This window comes from Sinohyriopsis cumingii, chromosome 8 (genome assembly GCF_028554795.1).
Source record: "Sinohyriopsis cumingii isolate HCF-2022 chromosome 8, ASM2855479v2, whole genome shotgun sequence".
In the NCBI taxonomy this organism is placed as follows: Eukaryota; Metazoa; Mollusca; class Bivalvia; order Unionida; family Unionidae; genus Sinohyriopsis; species Sinohyriopsis cumingii.
This window is the reverse complement of record NC_142968.1, coordinates 77,069,975-77,089,554: the sequence shown is the minus strand read 5'-3', so window position 1 is coordinate 77,089,554 and position 19,580 is coordinate 77,069,975. Positions and strand designations below refer to the sequence as shown.

General features: G+C 35.8%; 1 long non-coding RNA gene across 1 annotated transcript in view; it reads right to left on the bottom strand.

Annotated features, from left to right (window-relative positions):
* The window catches only part of LOC149793911 (uncharacterized), a 96,183-nt gene extending 79,582 nt beyond the window's left edge, over positions 1-16,601 (bottom strand). Inside the window, exons 1-3 of the long non-coding RNA XR_016422892.1 lie at positions 16,435-16,601; positions 14,869-14,971; positions 11,156-11,281 (exon numbers count right to left, since the gene is read on the bottom strand). This is a non-coding gene — a long non-coding RNA (uncharacterized LOC149793911). The remainder of the gene's footprint in view (positions 1-11,155; positions 11,282-14,868; positions 14,972-16,434) is intronic.
* Between the last annotated feature and the right edge of the window lie 2,979 nt (positions 16,602-19,580).

Sequence of the window (19,580 nt, the reverse complement as noted above, 5' to 3'; positions counted from 1 at the left end):
AACGTGCATGCCTGAAACAGAATTTATTGCAACAATGCAGTAAATTGCAAACCTTTTATATTTAGATTGAACAAAATATCAATTTAAACCGAACTGAGTGAAGAAGTAATGGTATAAATTTGAATTCCCATTTTCGCGAAACTCATACTGGATTTAAAATCATTCATAGTTCATGGGGTCTTCGAGAACACGCGATGTTAGGTTGAAGACTACTCCTTTCTTCGGCATCCAGTTATATATTTTATTGAAATAAATTGAAGAATGGATTGACGTAATTATGCCAGATGACATAAGCTGGAGTTACACAACTTATTTTGTCACTATTTATTACGTTAGAATGTAATACACCTGTTGAACTATGCGTTGTACTCAATGGAGGTCCGCCTGGGTTAGATCTTTTTAAAAGCAATGATTTGTTGTACCCATTTTTTAAAATTATTTGCAGAAACACCTATAATATTGTTCTATTTTCTTAAGAAAAATACAGGCTAGATTGATTGAAATAAACATTCAGCAATATTTTCACTCTTAACATATGAGGGCATTTTGAACGAATAGATATACTCCAACACTTGTTTGCACATTTTGTCAATTTTACCAGGTATGTTTAAAACGACGAGTCATTGTGTCTTTAAAATGAAGCAGTAAAGTAAAGAAATCAGTAAGCTCTACTGATACCAATTTATGGTCTTAAACAAAGAAACAAAAAGAAACAAATTGAGTAATATAATTTACAAAGTGAAAATGTGAGAGGAACTTAGATTTGTGACATAAATCCCAACTAATCTTAACGAGTTCTATGACAAGAGTAAGTATAGAGTATTCGTAATTAATTCCATTACTAAATGTGTTAATGTACAAATAATCTTAAACGAGGTGGTATTCCAAAAGTCTTGGCGCATCACAATAATATAGTACAGTATGACTTTGAATGAATTCAAAATGATACGAAATGTTCATTTTCTCTAAAATATCAATAATTTAAACAATTGATCTCGCAAAATGTATTTGAACACAACAGTGAATAATTCTACAGACTGAACTTAAAACTAAAATGAATACTCTGTTAACAAAACAATCTATTAGGCACATCCCGACTTGACCTATGTTATATTAGCATTATGGGAAGAAAAAGCGATGAAACCCAAACAACTCAATCATCTAAATTGCAAATTACACAAAACTATCACCAAGTTCCTTTCCAATACTTTCTAATGTCATAATAAGACTGTACGTTGAATTGAAATATTAGAAGAAAAACCTTATTTATAACATAAAAACAGGACAAAACACATGTACATAGGAAAAATCTATCCTTAGTTATTGTCAAAGTTCAAGCACACAAAATATTATATATACATAACATTAAATATGATGCCGTCTTGTTTTCTTAAATAGGTATCAATAAAGTTATTCCCTACTTTCACAAGTAATGATGTTTAAACCATTTCTTGCTGTCGGTTGCATTCGGCGAAATCTATTATATATAAACGTAATTTAATTTCACGGTTTACAATTGACTATATTACATTTTCGTATTTGATATTAGGGCAAATATATCTAACTAGCTACTTTAGGAGTCACAACGATAATAATGAGGTCTTTCTAAAGTGACAGTCAATACTCTCTTATTCACCGGTTTCTTCTATCTGAACACACACATACACACACACAACATCTATCTATCTATGTATCTATGTATCTATCTATCTGTCTGTCTGTCTATCTATCTACACAAACACAGATATATATATATATATATATATATATATATATATATATATATATATATATATATATATATATACATACATGCATACACACATACATACATATATATATATATATATATATATATATATATATATATATATATATATATATATATATATATATATATATATATATATATGTATATATATATATATATATATATATATATATATATATATATATATATATATATATATACATACACACATACATACACATATATATATATATATATATAGATATAGATATAGATATATATATATATATATATATATATATATATATATATATATATATATATATATATATATATATATATATATATATATATATATATATATATATATTAGCTGAAACTCATAGTAGTCACTAGTAATCCTTTCATCGGCTTATCCCTGAGGTATGCTTACATTCAAGATAGGCGTATTTGCAGTACATATTTCTGCCGACTATGGGAAATGCTGGTGCGCATAAAATTACAAGTATATATTTGGATAAACACGTTTCGATGCTGAATTAGCAGGGACGATGTCAATTTTGGTTCAAGTGATACTTAGGTTTACGTTTAGATTTTCAGCAATTATTTCGAATGTTTGCGTTTCTCTCTCAGCCACATACAAATTCATGTATGTGGCGCTTCCACAAACCCATTAGATGTAACCAAGTTAACTATGTGACAACACCTTTGAATTTTTAGCGGCGGTCCAGTTTAGAAAAAATATCCTATCCGTGACAAATGGTCTATTGATTAGAAGGACAGTTGCTCTTTTAGTTGTTATTTGTTTAAAAAATACAATTTTAAAACTATTTGCGCTAGTGAAAGGATAGTTGTGATGAGGGATGAATGGGTCTTGTTATGCATTGGAAACAAAGCAATATTGACCATTTGGGGCCATCCAAACCCAGGAATGGGGTCACATGACTCGTTCAGCCAATGGATGATAGTTAAGGTGTACGAATATATGGGTCAGCGTCCTTAGCGTCACTTGCAAATAATTCTTGGACATAAGGGTAGTATATTTGGAGAGCATAATGTTTACATTTTTCTTCTTTTTTCTTTCGATCCTTTTAATTGTTCCTGTTTCTTTGCACTATTATTTCTCATAATTGTAAGGATCATTTTCTTGCTCACACTTTGGAATGAAGAAGGTTAGTAGATTTTTCTTTTTGTACATGGCCATCGTCTACGTTTTGGAATGACAATGACAGAAGCACTTAATATGGATCATTCACTTTGTAAATGGTTAGATCAGTATTTGCGGTTCTGGACGGATCTTAGACTAGTTCAGTCTTTTAGCGTAACGGAAGTTTGTAATGTAAACATGAAGGGTATCGGAGGGCACACAATCGACAAGTTTTTGCGCCATGACATGAACGAAGTGCGCTTAAGAAGCTCATATATTGCAATTCTCATGATTGTGGACAACGATGTAAACGCCGATACATCACCAGAGGTAACTGCAAGTAAGATGGTCGCATTAATTTCTCTTTTACAAAAGAAATATGAGGTTAAACAGATCGTTCTGTGTCAGCTTATGCCTAGATTCCCGCAACGTTACACATTCGCGGGAATACTAAACTATAACAATGAAGCAGCCGATAAAAATATAAGGAGATATAATGTCACTTAGCGAAGGAACTCAATGATATTGTGCAAGCTGAAGTGTCTGCTGATCCTTATTGAACATTTTGGGACAATAATAGCAATTTTGCCATCGATATACTTCACGTTAGGGAGAAATTTCGCTCAGATGGCACTCATTTGTCCCCTAAAGGACAGTGGCACCTTTATAAGTCACTTCTGGGAGCTCTTCTCAATGCATGTTATAAAATAACGCATAATCATTCTACGATAGCTAGGCTAGGTTAGCTCTTGTACTAATATTGCTTTCAATTTCATTTGTATCTGCCCACAAAGGGAGATATCAGGCCAGGTCCGGTACCTGTTCCTTTGTTTTTCGTAAACAACCTTAGTGTCTGCCATTGTGGAAGCACTGGGTCAGGTCCCGTACCTGATCCTTTTGGGACTTGTTCCTGGCAAGCCACTCTGGTCTACATAATAGGGGTTCCCCATAATATTTTGGTGCCCCCCACAACTTTAATGATCATATACCAAGGTATCCTTGTTCTTAATTATTAATTATTTCACAAGGTGTCCTTCATGAGTGGCTTCCTGGAACATGTTCAAATATAGTTTGTTATCTGCTCACATTGGGAGATAACAGACCAGGTCCTGTACCTGTCCTCTTTTTCTTTTGCACTTTTGTTTCAGCCTGTAGGCCTGACAACAGGTCCGATTGCATACCAGACCGCCACCTTCTATACATATGCCATTTTGCTAAGAACAAAAGGGTTACACACACACACACACACATATATATATATATATATATATATATATATATATATATATATATATATATATATATATATACATATATATATATATATATATATATATATATATATATATATATATATGTGTGTGTGTGTGTGTGTGTGTGCGTGTGTGTGTGTGTGTGTGTGTGTGTCTATCAATGAAGAAACATTACATGCATCGGTTTGTCAATGACAATTTGTTTGTGCATTTTCCATTAAATAATAACATGCCTTGTGCATAGGACCATACAAGGTATTCCATATTACTTGTTTCTTAATATTTACTATTATGTTCAGTACATTAATTTTTTTCTAACTTAACCAGATTATGCCACCCAAGGGCATAACATCAGCAGGGGTTAAACAGGCTGTAAAGAGGGTTCAGTCATCTGGTTCATGGATTAGATCAGTTGATCGCCAAAAGCAACAGCATGGAGCTGAGCAACACATGCAGATACAGTTGACCAAGCTACCGTTGACCGGATAGCACAGCAGGTGGTACATCAAATTACACCTGTTATCACCGCTTAAGTGGACAGAAAGCTTGACCACATCTTGGAGATGCTGCATGGGACCACTCGTCTGCAACAACCTGCCTTGTTGTCGCAGGAAACGGAGCAAGGGCCATCTGCCTCCTCCAGAGCCCAGACAGGAAGCAATGTTGAACAGTCAGTCGAAGGAAGCATTGCACAGGCTACCTCAGCCTTAACTGGACTCTCTCATACAGGTATAGGTACTCTGAGTGATTTATTAACACATATTGCTACTTTAGATACACACAGTCAATCCAACTATGTAAACACGTCAATTGATATAACTGCCTCTATAACTGATAAAGTTCAGCAACAGATTTGGGCTAGGACGTACGTAGATTTTCAAACTCGTCCTTTTGACATACATGGACAATACATATAGATTAGGGTGCAATATCACATCAAACACATCTGAATTTAACCTAGTCCCATGGCCAAGAAGTCCCCGCTCTCGATCAATCAGTGGTTGACAGCATGGAACAGATTTGCTACAATAATATGCGTGAAAACCCCAGGTTGAGCACAGTGCTATCTCACCACATGGAAATCGTCATGAAGTTGTCTGAACGCAGGGCTCATTGTAGATACTACGATGAGCAGTTTCGTCGCATGATAGAGAGGGGATAAGCAAAGTCTTGTTCCACCCACCTTGAACTTTACATGCAATCTGTTCTGGACAGCATTGGTGACAGGACGGCCACCAGCACCGCCATATCACCGTCCTCAGTCTCACAATCGAATCCCACGAAAGGTTCCTGCTTTACCCACCACAAAGGGCTACAGTGTTCAGCAAGGCTAGCTTGTAAATACCAGCATAACTGTTTCAATTGCTTGGAAGCCCATCCCTTCAGCAGATGCAAACTGCCCATTCAACACCCATTCAAATTGTTGCCAAAATATGCCCCCAAACAGGCTAGACCCGACTGCGTGCAGCCCTTTCGTTGCGGCTACAAATCTACACCGTCCCAAGGACCTACATCAAACTCCCTACAACACAGCCAGCAAGGGAAAGGGGACCTGTGAAAACAGTAAGTTTTTTACTCCTGTTAAAGCTGAAAGGTTACAACATTGGTTGAAAGGGACAACACTGTCAAGATACAAATTTTGATACATGGGTTTACATTTGGATTTAACGTGGGCACAAGGGTTCTCTGTCCCCAATACAAACACATAATCTAAAATCAGTCATACAAACTTCACAGATTGTTCAAAACAAAATACACAAAGAACTTGAGGCTGGCAGGTTTACAGGTTTGTAGGGCCTTTCAAGAGCCACCCTTTCTCACTATTTCAGATATCCCCCCTTGGCTTGGTTCCAAAGAAAACACCTGGTACTTTTCGCATGATTCACCATTTATCACATCCTCAGGGGTCTTCTATAAATGATGGTATATCCCCGGGAAAAAGTGTTGTTCAATATCAAACTGTGGAACATGATATTGCAATCATTAAAAAACTTGTTAGAGGTTGTGTTATGGCAAAAACTGACATAGCTAGTGCCTTCAGAATTGTTCCACTCTGCCCGACTCAGTATCATATGTTTGGCTTCTCTTAGAATGACCTGTTATGACAAGTGCCTTCCTTTGGGCTGTAGTTCCAGTTGTAAAATCTTTGAATATTTAAGAACTGCATTACAGTGGGTTGCAGGACACAAGTTGGGCATTGGTCATATGGTACATGTTTTAGATGACTTTCTGCTCTGCTGTTGGAATCAAACTATAATACTTGTAAGGAAATATTAGACCAATTCTTAATTCTTTGTGCAGATATTGGTTTTCCCATGTCTGAGGAAAAACCATTTCTTTCCAGTACAATATTAACCTTTTTGGGCTATGAACTGGATACAATCAAGATGGAGGTAAGACTTCCCATATATAAACTCCAGAACTGCTACAGTCTGATAACTCTCTGCCTACAAAAACAAAAAATGACGGTCCATAACCACATCACTTCATACTCATTACGAGGGATGTTCGGATGATCTGCATAGGTGGTATACATTCCTGAGAGAATTCAATGGTAAATCTTTATTCCTCCCTGATCGCTGCCTGGACTATCATGCCATTCCTTTGCACACTGGTGCATCCATCACAGTTGGATATGGCGGTGTACTAGGCAGCTAATGGTTCTATGGCACATGGAAGAAATAATGACGAGAGCTAGATATCAAGGTCCCTGAGCTATATCCAATTGTTCTGGCCATAAAAATATGGGCCCCTCAACTTGCAAACAAATGCATTTACTTTTACACTGACAACAAGGCATTGGTTGATATTGTAAATAAGCAAACCTCAAAGAACCCTTCCATTATGTTCCCTGTTAGAGACATGGTCCTTGCATGCCTCAGATACAACATACTATTGCAAACCTGTCACATCCCGGGAAAGAAAAATGTTCTGGCTAATGATCTTTCTCGATTGCAGGTGTACATATTCCAGACATTGGCTCCACATGCGGACCCAGAACCAGTGTCAATACCGGCACTTCCCAACTTGATTCACTAACACACTATGATACGCTACTGGATAGTACCTTGACACAAATGTCAAAAGCAGCCTACCGACGCAGCTAGAAATTGTATCGAGCTTTCACTGCAGAATATACCTTGGAAACCTCAATCCCAGTCTCTCAGGCTAATTTGGCACTTTTCATCTCTTATCTGGTTAACAAACACTATGCCTCAGAAACAATATCCTCATATGTATCTGTCATTGGGTTTGTACACAAACTCAGTAATTATGCAGACCCTACAAGCTTTTTTCTAATAAAGAAACTGCTGCAAGCATGCCACAGGAATAAAGTTTCGTGTGATGCGAGATTGCCAATTGACAAGTGTATGTTAGAAAAACTTATCCACGCTACAACTTGTACTACAACTTCTTGGTACAAACAGCTTCTATTTCGAGCTATGTTTTCCTTGGCATTCAATGCCTTCCTGAGAATTGGGAAGATCACAGTGCAGTCCCTTAGCCTTCATACCCCTAATCTGTTGCACATTGATCAGTCGGCTCTTGACTACCATTCCATCACTCTAAAATTTAACACCTTCAAAGACAGTCAGGGCCAGGAGTTCACTTTAAAAAATTTAAAAAACAAAACAACAATAATGCTGCAGTTTGTCCGGTGTCAAATCTCCAGCGATACATCCAAAGGCAAGGTACGGGTCCAGGCCCAATATTTATGTATCTTTCAAACACACCTATAACTCGGGCAGAATTCAATGCACAGCTCAAACTTGCTCTGCAGTTCTTCAGATTTGATCCAAAATGCTTCAATAATCATAGCTTTAGAATCGGAGCAGCAACAACTACTGAGGCACAGGGCTTGTCTGATGGTCAGATTCGTCAGTTAGTGCGATGGAAATCGGATACTTTCAAACGATGTATTAGATGTTCTGAACGTCATTCCAAACTGTAATTTTTTTCGGTTTTCAATTAAGTTATCACACTAAGGGATATCGTGTGTTCTTTTTTTCAATTTTTTAAAAATCCACCAAGTACATTTTCCAGCACAATCATAAGCTGGGTAAATACCAGGTTCACCACTCATTCCTACATTATTTATAGATATGTTATATCACATTATTTTCATGTCACATAAATACTCGCGCAAACGTTTCTTCCATTTCAGGTCTAGTGTGTTCACAGACCTGAACATACTGTATAATCACATCAGAGTAGCAAGTGCGTTAGCTGCTGATGAATATAACAGGAAAGGTACACACGATGGAACCTAGGCTGAATAATTACAACAACCACCGTTCTTATTTGGGAGTCACACATGTCGGTGAGCAGACTGAGAAAGGCATGGTTGATGCGGGCCACTGTCGATTTTGGGACTGCACAGGCCCCATGCAAAGTGGGTGACTTGCATGGTTCCTGTGTTATGGCGGTCTCAGCTCCCAAATGGATTGTTTTTTGGTTTGATGGTTACAAATTTACATTCAAGTAATTTTGTAAATAACCTAATGCATGTTAGATCATATGCACATATTATTATTTTCAATACAATTGTCTCTTATGTGGCCTGCATCAACAAATCGTTTTCAGTGTTATTCGTTATGCTTAAATTCTAACTTTCCTCCTTAGTATTGTTATCCTCTCACACACGTTTCATCACAAATGTTATTTTTATAAAACAATTTTTGAATGCAGCTACAAGATTTGTCTGGGACTATTTTTCACACGCACTGAAATCAAATGTACTTCGACTGAGCCATAATGAAATGTGATAATCATTTGTTCTTTCTTTTCTTTCTTTCCGCTCTAAATGAAAAGTATGTGATAAAAAGAATCCCAAATACTGAATATATGAAACTCGTTGAAACTCGTTGAACAGTGTTCAGCTTTTGCTCGCAAAGGCTCGCAAAAGCTGGACATTATTTAACTCGTTTCATATATTCAATATGAAATCATAACCCATTTGAGATCCTTTATACACACACACACACACACACACACACACACACACATATATATATATATATATATATATATATATATATATATATATATATATATATATATATATATATATATATATATATATATATATATATATGAGAGAGAGAGATGTGTAATTTCTGGTTTTTTTTCTTTGCAGTGTGAATCAAACCATAAAATGGCTCATATACTGATCGATATTTTTCATTTCATCACCTACTTATCTTACGTCAATCACCTACTTGTCTCAGGTCAATCACCTAATTACCTTATGTCAATCGCCTACATACCTAACGTCAATCACCTACATACCTTACGTCAATCACCTAATTGCCTTACGTCAATCACCTACTTACTTGATGTCAATCACCTATTTACCTAATGTGTAAACTAATTTAAGCTTGATTTCCATCTCGAGAACAGTTTGTTCATCGATAGGTAATATCATTCATGCTTCTATAAATACAGTGGACACATATGTACGCCAGTTATCATAGATATACACAGAATGACAGGCAAGTATGGTTAATCTATGAGGCAATCATATATATATATATATATATATATATATATATATATATATATGCTCTTTTTATTCCCTGTTAACTTTATATTGTCAGAATCGTTCAATATTTTACGATATTGCACATCTTCATATTGCATTCACATGTATAAAGGAACTAATTTATGTTGCAACCAAACAATAGACGCAGACGACAGCACTTTTGATTTTGTAAACAAATCATGTACACTCGCGTAAAGCGTCTACTACGCGAGTGTACATGATATGTTTGCAAATCAAAAGTGTTGGCGTCTGCGTCTATTGTTTGTTTACAATGTAAATTAGTTCCTTTATTCATGTGATTGCAATAAAAAGGTGTGCAATATCGTAAAATAATGAAGGATTCTGACAATGTAAAGTTAACGGAGAAAAGAATGCTCATATAACAATGTATTCATATAACACAGCAAGACCGTGGGAACATCGGCACGTTTAGTTTTATTATTACGTCACCACATTCAATACCTGGAATTCATTCAAAATTGTATTCTTTTGAACTTTGTATGGAATTGTTCGGATTGTTTGTTATTTAATTCAAACAATTGTCATAAAGAAGTGAAATTTTAATGCAATAAATATGTACACATTTTGTAAATTAAATATTAATAATAATCCTGAATTTGTTATCACAAGTCTAAAATTATATAATATTCGAATGAATGCCATGGGTCGTGTATGTCCTAATTTAACAGAATGATGCAGTCAAGAATGCCGTTGAAGGAATGTTTTTGTAATTCAAATCAATAAACTCATTAAATAGTTCCTCTTGAGTTATATATGACTTCAACCACTCAAATGCATTTTCTCAAGACAGATAAAAAATAGGAATGAATTATTTGTTTATCAAATCCCCATTTTTCACAATTTCACTTGACCTAAAGGTAATAGAACGTGATGATTTCCAATGGAGAGAACTATCCTAACTGTAAACAATATTAACCTTGACCTCTTGTGACATAAACATGCTATTTACAACTTACAATCAAGGACAAAATTTAGCTGAGTTCAAATTATCTTTACAACTTACAACCATGGATAAACATCATGTAAATTAAATATACAAACGACGTTATAATTCGTTTTTATCGTACTTTAGCAAGATACGGTTTTGTATTTACCTTTCCAACATAAGATACCATTGAAATATCTAAACGAAAATATCCGAAATCAGCGTTAGAGTCGTTTACCATTGTGAAAGTAAATTGAGAATTGTTAAGATGCTGTTAAAACATATCAACGTAAACTGGGACAATGTGGTCCTTACAATAATCCAAAAGCGCATCTGTGACTCTCTGCTTTATAGGAATAAGGTATGCGTGTTTTCATGTTCCTCTAATTCGGATCAAAACCCAATATAACATTATTTTTTACAATAACATTTCGTAAGACGCTACTATAGGTATATTCAATTAAGTCATCTCACGAAATATTTTGATAAAAATATGGTAATAGTAACCAATACTTACCAGGGCAGGCGCTTCAAACACTGGGTTAAGGCGTCAGCCGAGACAAATGAAGGAAGGCAAGTGGACGAACTAGTGAATATGGAACCAATGGTGGGAAACGAACATGCAGCAATCAAGAAATTTATTCTGAAAAGAGAGAACGGTAACAAAATCCAAGAAAATGAAAGAACGAGAATCACAGCAGCAACTTTACAACCAATAACGAATCAGGGAGCTGGACCGTAGAGTGCGTGCGCTTGAACCACAACCAATCCAAGATTTGTGCTTCCAACAAGGAGAACTTGCCATCGAAATGGAGTCCCGAGCAAGGTACATGGAGACAAGAGACCTCATCCAGATTGCGTGAGCTAACTGAGTTTATTTAGAAACATGCTGTTTTGTGGATGAGCATAATTTGCCAAAAAACTAACTATAACATCGCTCCCCGATGCACTAGATCATGTTATACAATATGCCTCTGGCACAACGCCAACATCAACGAATATTGCTTGCACGTAAACTCTGGATGGTGATTTATAGAGTGTACACGGTTAGATTTAGGCATGTCTCACTATCTCCTTGTCCGAGGTCGGATCTACGCCATAATGCTGAAGCGGATCTGTTCTCGATTTGTTGTCAACATTGAATTAGCTATTTTCTGAACCATTCATTCAATCCGTGATCACGTTGATTGACCTTCTTATTAGCAGCAAAGCAAGATCATACTCAGTTGACCTACGTTTGCTATCTCAGGTAGACAAAATTCACGAAGCTTGGACTCTAGACATAGTCCAAATGATTTACACTATTAATTAATAAAATAAACAAAGGCACACATCTTGCCGATGTCTGCGCATTTTTAGCAAATTCAGGATGCTAGAGGATTAAATCAACAATTCTCATATAATAAATCAAACCAGTGTACTAAAGTTTCAATGCACGACAAAAACAACGCATTATATATCCCGACTTTGAGGTATCGAATGATCTGCCCATAACCCGGAGCTCAGAAATATACAGAAGCTATTTAGCCATATTTCGTTCACCTTCTACTGGGCAGTTGTGGGGATGCGATTGCGTCGCGAAAGAGTCAGTGCGTTATTGCTGTGGTGATTTCATGGCCTTGTTGATCCGGAACCTCGAGCTCGTGACGGAAGAGATGAAATAAGTATTCAAATATATCGCATGATTCGTCCTACGCTTACCTGATAATTTTACTGCGTTGCAATAGGGTGAAGACTCCGTCAAATCAGACGACTGGTTCAATGGTTAGCCCGTAGCAATTACAAGGTATGGCTTAGCTAATAAAATGACCAAAAGCCTTTTGCTTTTCTCAGGATACAAATTTCAAATGACAACTCCGTCCTTACTAAACCTCACGTTGCAGATAAAAAATAGTCTATAACGCAAATACCATGAGCGGATATTCATATTTTCACATTAACTATCTGACGAAAAAGCAAACAGTTTCATATGTAACGGGATCGTGGGAGTAATTTTAAAGTGTTACTACTTTAAAGTTCAGACTATCACATATGTCTGTCTATTGCAAAGTGTGTGTGAGTGTGTGATTTGGAATTTTAACCTAGCTTTAACAATTGTTTAGTCATATCACTACGATGTATGCAGTGTGGCGGTTTAAAGTGATGTCTAGTACTGGGGCATAATGCCGCAGACATGTAGCACGATATCCCACCCAGTCACATTATCCTGACACCAGGCCGACCAGTCCAAACACTAACCTCTTAATACTAAGCACCAACCGAAGCAGCTGTAAGTACCATTTTTATAAGTCTTTGGTATGACTCAGCCTTGGATTGAACCCATGACCTCCCGCATCCGAGGCGGATGCTCTAACCACTAGGCCACCGGAACCGTCTATTGCTTGCCCCATAGTGATCGTTTAGCGTTTATAAGTGAAATTTTATAGGAGTTTAGCATGGAGAAAATGGTTACAGATGAAACAACACACGTAGACAGACAAAGTAAATTCCATACACCGCCCAATCATTTTCGCCAATTAATAAACGGAAATATTTTGAATAATTCACAACTCTTGAGCCTGTCAAGAAATGAAGTTAATGTTATTGCGGATAGTGAAAGATTCTTTAATGAACCTTTTATGACATACTAGACAAACATTGCAATTAAAGAAAATATTAAACAATACTACATTTTAAGTTAAACAGGGTTCAGTGATGTTTCTCATTGTTACATTTCCAGCCTTCAAATAGCTTTATGAAATTCTTGCTCTGGGTTGTGGTAAAAAAGCCAACTTATGGCTTTTTATCGTAGTTGATAATCAATTTTTCGAGCTAAGAGATAAATCTGCGGCTTGAATAAAAATCCAAGTTGCTCTAAAAAAAACCAACAAACAAAACCCCCCACTCTCCGTCAAAACAAATGGTTGGTCCCTTAGCAGCTAGTTTCTAGTTCGCCATCGATACCACTACTACACAGATTATACAACTCTTGTAAAGTATATGTTAGTAGATAAATGAGTAATATATGATACTGTACGTGTCGTGCCTCATTTTCCTTAAATCTCGCGGCTCGATAACAATCATTAGCTTATTGCACAAATACGTTAGTGGATCAAGTTTTGGAGACCACAAAAGTGTGTCATATTGATCCTACCGATTGTCAGCTTCAAAAAAGAAATCTTCCTAGGAGCATGATCTCTGCATCCTCTTAGTTTTTAAGCATTATTATTTCGATACTGCTATTGCTGCATGCTCATAAAATTGACAACAAATTCGAGCACAAAGTGGCTAAGATACACATGTTCAAAGCACCACATATTTAATATCAAAGTCCCATTGCTAAGTGGTAAAAGATGCAAAAATAACCCTCTCAATGTCTAAGGTGTTTATTTTGAAGATCTAACCAAAATAGTGATATATGATGCAACATCGAAACGTTAAGTCAAAATTGCACCAGACTGGAGATTAAATGCCCATCTCATGCCATTTGTCAGGCCAGTTTTATAATAAGGTGTGGAAAGATCTTAAAGTTCACCAATATAGAGTAAGTCAATGAAACGTGACATCATGGATATAAAAATATGCCAGTGACTACCCTTAATTTTTAAGTTATCCTTGGGACAGAGCGTCTGGCGTGAAATTCACGAGACACTCATGTTCAGATACATAGCAGGCTTGAGTTGCATGACATTATCTCCACTGGTGAAAAATGGTATACGAGCACAAAGACGGATCACTGATTTATATATTCACTAGCTGTGACCTTAACATTGAGACTGATGTCATGGATATGGTACCTTAGTTTTGCCCGTCACCCCTGCCAGTGTATAGGCCGCCCACAAAAGATCGCCAGAGGCTTCTGTCCTGTGCCATCCCTTCAAGCTGACTCCAGGTGTGACCCATCTTAGATTAAGTTAAATAACTGGTTACATTTTTGTTAAAATATCTTCAGTTCAATAAAAGCTATCCTCCAGAAAATATGCAAAAAAAAAGACATAACATTTTTCATTAACTAGCTGTGAAATCAACATAGTAGCAGAGATACTTTTATATAGCGTATGACATAAAGTGTGGCCTTACTTTATTGATGGGCGGAATATCGTAAAATATCTCAATATCACAAAATTATGAGCTGGACAAGCAGAAGTATGGACGGATATACTGTTAAAATAATGGGTCTCAGTTTAGTACGGTGTGAAAATGCATCAATAATCTTATCACAATTTAGCTGGACACAATATGTGTTCTTACCTTGAACTTGACCTAATTTGATGAAAACTTGGTATGCAACACACCGTTTGTATCCTTATGCATATATTCTCGCTACCGTTTTAAACAGTTGCAGAGCTCGAGCCTGTACAAGAAAATAGAACACTGTCCAATTATAATGGATTCAATGTCATCTCCCTTAATACCTCCTTTTAGCAAACGACTTGGGAAGAAACTTATGCATATTGTTATGTGACGGTAACTTTGTGGCTAAGACGTTGAAAGTCACAATAAGTCAAGATGAAACATTATTCCGTGTTTTACAATACTACTCTTTATGATTTAAATTAACAACCACGTCAGCACAAGCAAGTAATCAGTGAGATGACCGTGTAATTAACTTCGCAGATACGATCTTGGTAATGGTGCAAATCATCATCCAAAAATTTAACTGTCGTTACTTTATTTATTAATACAGCCCAACGACGAAAAATGAAACTGATCGTTAAAAGTGGATCATACAAGTGTGTTATGTGACATGACCTGAGGTTATGATGAAAGAATGAACACAGTTCATGTCACCATCCTCGTGACTTTGAGAGCTAGCGTCTAGAATAAAAAAAGATCATACTGATATATGATAAGTATACGGTAAGTGTCATTTGTACAGTTTTCCAACTGATAGATTGATTGAGTAGCCATCCAATTTTGTGTAATCCAGAGTGAAATTGCATAGAATATGGTCTATAACATGATATAGTATGTCACTACGCTTCTAATTCTTTTGACATGGGTTATGGCCTGTTCCAGGGACAAATTGGGCAGCAGTGTAATTGTTCGTTTCTTTTGTCACATCAGGTCAGTGCATATGTGGTCATATGTTGGAGATCGTGACCTTTTCCAGTTTCGGATCCAAGGCAGGTCCTCTGCTATATGTTATATGTAGAAGTGCATATATTCTATTGTGCCCATCATGCATACACATATTCATAGAATTGGGATCTTAGAATTGCTCAAGTTATAGGCCAATGTCAAGATCCCACTCAAAGGGAAATAACTCAGGGTCTGTGCTGTGTTATGGCTGTATGTCTTAAACAAACAGCAAGAAGCAAAACCGAACAGTTTGTAAAGCTTGACAAATAATTTAATTACTCTACGTTGTAAAACGAACATTGAAAGGAACGTACATTATTTTAAAAATAATTCAACAAATTCAAACATTTATGTCACAATTAAAAAAAATAGTTCCGATGAATTCCAGGTTCTGAATTTACTCATTGTTTAATATCCTTGAATGTGTTAAGGCGCCTTTAGTATTTATGTATCAAAACAACAGTGTTCGGAATTCTCTTTAATGAACGCACAATAATACCATAATTGTACTTAAAAATATGCACGTAGCTGACTTAGGTATATCTACTGAAGACTGAGCTTGGACCGAAGTACTTAGTTTGCTAGTTACCACTAACAGCATAACATATTGTTGTCAAATGTATTGAGTTTCAAACTGAAAGATAATAGCTTATTATTATTATTATTATTATTATTATTGGAACCCAGAAAATATTCAGCAAGAACCATTGACTCTTACTGAGCTTTCTCACATACCTTTTCTTGTCGAACCGATACTTGAACTCACGCGGACGGAGGTGAGATACGTGAGTGATCTGTAAAGGCAAACGCCTTAGATCTGTTCACATCTATTTTGCAAGTTTCTCTTCATTTATATAAACTGAAGTTAGTCGACACTTGAAATCCAGGATTGCACTTATATGCCCTTAACCTATACATATACATACATATCTGACTTCTTATCATAGGTCCCTGCGTACAAATTAATACGCTCTCGTTGCTGCTATGCTGATCGTTCGTTCTGTGCACAAGCAATATAAGAGGGGCACCTGTTTAATTTTCTCTGTAGATACTTGAAAGTAGGACACAAACAGATAATCAGAGAGAGAGATTCCTATTTCGGTAACTAAGGATAAGTACCCAACCCATGCCTTGTTTTTCAGTTAGCCAGTGTACTGGTATGGTGTGATTCCTATCGTCTTTACTATTCCAATGTTACTGTAAAAATATTTAAAGGTAAGAAAATATCACAATATAGTTTAGGTAACAAAATATTACGTTATGCTGGGATTGATACATATAAGTCAAGCCCGAAGCAAATATTTAAATATTTAACCTATCTATATTCATAGTCTTATCAATCTCCATTGTAAAGTTAATGACGGTTCCTGAAAGATACGTTAAATGAGATATCATAAGATGAAGCCCAGTTTAGAATTTTACCTTAATATTAGTGCTACGTTTGTGAAGCAATCATACGTCTACAGTGCCGACAGATTAACTGCTCAAGATGGTTTCGAGTATGTCTTGAGAATCTCTAACAACCACATAACGAGTTCACGGATGTTCACGATGAGCTAATGAAAGTAAATTATGGTTTTATAAATGAGATTCAATATTTGTCTTACCTCGGTATGGCCTAATCTAGGGCGATACGTTCAACAAGGTGTATAATCCAAAATAGTTTTTTAAGGATATACCATGCAATGTAGGGTTTATTAACAGAGAAAAGAAAAAAAAAGGAAATACAAACGAAAGGCAATTTCTCTTAGAAGAATGAGTGTATACACAAAATACACTGTTTATATAAGTTTTGCGCCAAAGTGGGAAAGTTTGGCATTCTTCTATAGAGTAAGTGGTATAGATTAATTCGAATTTGATTAGATCATATGCGATTTAAAACGTCGTACATTGGACGTAAGAATCAATTGGTTGTCGTGAAAATTGCACATGGTGTAGTAAATACCAAATAATCGAGATTGAAAACCACATAGGTTTCCCGAGATTCGAAATAAGAAATTTAGTTTAGGTTGTTCTCAAAAGACACTTTCAGATAAAACTTCAGTTGAGAGATCTTCACGGACTTGCATTGCACGATTTAGTTATTTCTGTCTATAAATGAAGCTGATGCACACCACAATTATACAAACTTATTATCTTCGTCCGATTCTGACTGTTAAAATAGATTATTAAATTCCGCTAACACAAGAGTTACGAAACTGAGAGAAAACGCCAAATGTCAAATAAAGTCATTGACATGTTCTCTAATCAGTTCCGATATCGTTAAGGTCTGGACAAATGCAGGCATTACCTTTTATGACTAACAATTATAGTGATTTGTTTAACATATTCAACGTAACAAATTTGCAAACTGGCTTTCAATTTATTGCAGCAAGCAGAGAATCAGACAGTCAAAATCTGAAGCATGTATAACTTAGAATAATTATTAATCAGTTATGTTTAATATTGGATATAATACTTACAGTATCGTAGATCTAGACGGATTCAAAGACTGATCATCTGCATTTGGTGTTGAAAGAAAATAGAAAAACAAGTCGAAATACACGTTTCATAACTCCTAGCAATATTTATATAGCAGTCCATTTAACAAGACAATCCTGTGCAACTGTAACAGTCTCTGCGGGATAGAACTGAACCATATTGTTCATAAGAAGTCTAGTCATTTATTATGGGTTTCTAATTAACATGTAATAAAATGTTTACTGGCTACATATGCAAGTATTTAGGTTGAATCACAAATTCTGTTTTTGAGGAATCTGGCAAACAAATGTTGCTACATGCTTATATTCAAATCCGAACTCACAGATACATAGCAATTTGTTCGCTAACAATTACATTCGTAACATTTAGGACCAGATATATGCAAAGACGTCGTGTGTTTGCAGGATTTGAGTGTGAGGCGATGACAAGCATTGTGACATTTGAACGTAAATTAATACTGAAAAACGAAGTGGCAATTTACAGTATGTCATTTTTAAGATGGCTCAGCACGTGTGTACGAAACTGTATTTTCAGTTGGCGGTCTACAGGACTGTTAAACAGTCTCTGGACTCACGACATACACAAGACATGGCTAGTTCATTTTTAATAGTCGTTCGCTTATTACAGAAATGACCTTAGTAAAAGGGAGGAATGGACTTTGACATTGATAAAGAAAACCTGTATTGGCTTAGCGAAAGTGACGAAATCCAGATATCAAAACCACAATCATATTTACTAAAGATTACCCATGCACCAGATACTGTGATGTACTAATATTTTAAAGAACTATTGAGAAATCAACATGCGAATGGGTGGCAGTCTTTGAACAGAAGCATACAATATGATATTCCAGTCATGTAGGTGTGAAATTATGATGGTGACATAACTAGTGGAATGTTGAAGTTGTGAAATCACCATGGTGACGCAACATGTTTGTAGTTTTCATACACACATACCAAGTGTGAAATTATCCTAACAGATGTGATGCTATCAGTGTCTAAATAAAACCTGTTTTGTGTCCATTAGCTGCTTTCACTCATCACACGTGCGTCATTGAGATGAGATAGTAATGTTATGCCTGTTATAGTTAGCCTTATTAGCTTAATAAATAACAGCATGTGGAATGGGTAATAATATATATCATACTGTATTTACATGAAAATACATGGTAATAGCAACTTTACGCATTAGGTTCTATAATGCGGTACGTTTGCTTAGCAGCATGAATATTGTTTGCTGATGTAAATCTCAACGAGAAGTTATCATTTCAGTCCACATGTATGGCGAATATGAATAACTCAATGCATACTCCTAAAGATTCGATATAAAGTAAATCTAATTCTTCGAGATATAAATACGCGAACGATTGCATAATAAGATTAGACTTATGTCAGGTATAA